We start from the raw sequence: 1,222 nt of genomic DNA, 5'->3' as shown, positions 1-1,222 counted from the left end.
AAAAACCAAAAAAAAACAAACCAAAAAAAAAAAAAAAAAACAAACCCAAACAAAAACCAAAAAAACCAAAAAAACACCAAAAAAAAACAAAACCAAAAACAAACAAAGGAAACTTTTGGGGGCCAGGACTCAATGGGCTCTGTCTTCTTGCAAGAATAGACCTACTCATGGCCAAAGGAACTGGGGAAAAGGGAGTGTCAGGGGGAAGGTGTGACAGATCACTTGTCATCATGTGCTATGCATGAGGTTTCTAACATCACTCTCCAAGTCCCCCTCTGTTACAGTAGTGGAGCACAGGGAACATGTTTAGCAGATGCACAGCATGGTCTGTCCAACGAGATTGCCCATGTTGGGTACTGTTGAAAATGGCATATAGGGTTAACCAGACATTTTGTCTGACCAGGTACAGACATTCCTCTACTTTTATGTGACTTCAATCCTCAATATGTATAACATAACCCAACTAATCTTGGAGTAAAGCAGCAACTTGCAGGCTCAAAGGAAAAATAGAGATCATCCATCTGTCATATGAGATGAGGATTTGAAAATTTCATTAATTTTCTGAAACTGCTAGCTAAGATATTCAAAGAGTTTCATTACTACAAAGAGCCTTTTATGCTGTTAATCCAGATTAGTACTGACTGTTCAATTTAGAGTTTGCCTAATTCTTTGGTTCTACCTGATGCAATAGAACAGCCTAATTCTTCCTTCCTTTGAAGCATGGCCCTGCCCTCTGAAAATTCTTCACTGCTCCTTCCCTTACTTCCTGTTCCAAAATCATGGCTCAATGTGCTTTTACTGCCTTACAGCCCATCCACAAATACTTGGAATAGGAAAGTACTCAGAACTCCTCTACAGCTCTTTACTCCTTGGTTTCTAGTGATTTGATCACTTGGAGATAAAAAGAAAAAAAGATGCAGGGTTATCATTAATTGGAAAAATCTTGGTCATTTCCATGGCTGTTGATCAGAGAGAAATAGGCAGCTCTTCTAGGGGAATAAAACTAAAAGCATTTTACCACACATCACTTCACAACTTTTAGTTGCACAGGCTGCATTTAGTCTGACTTGAGCACTACAATCTTAGAGGGAACTATAACCATAGAGACAGCTCTTTATCAACCAAATTGCCACTCTAAGGTGTTCTGATGTCAGTCTGAGCCCAGCTGTTCATCAAACCCACCTCCTTCATCACACACATAGTGAATCCCCTCCTAAGAGGG

This window comes from Acanthisitta chloris, unplaced genomic scaffold (assembly GCF_000695815.1).
Source record: "Acanthisitta chloris isolate BGI_N310 unplaced genomic scaffold, ASM69581v1 scaffold21328, whole genome shotgun sequence".
In the NCBI taxonomy this organism is placed as follows: Eukaryota; Metazoa; Chordata; class Aves; order Passeriformes; family Acanthisittidae; genus Acanthisitta; species Acanthisitta chloris.
The sequence above is the reverse complement of the archived record's forward strand: the minus strand, read 5'-3'. Positions refer to the sequence as shown.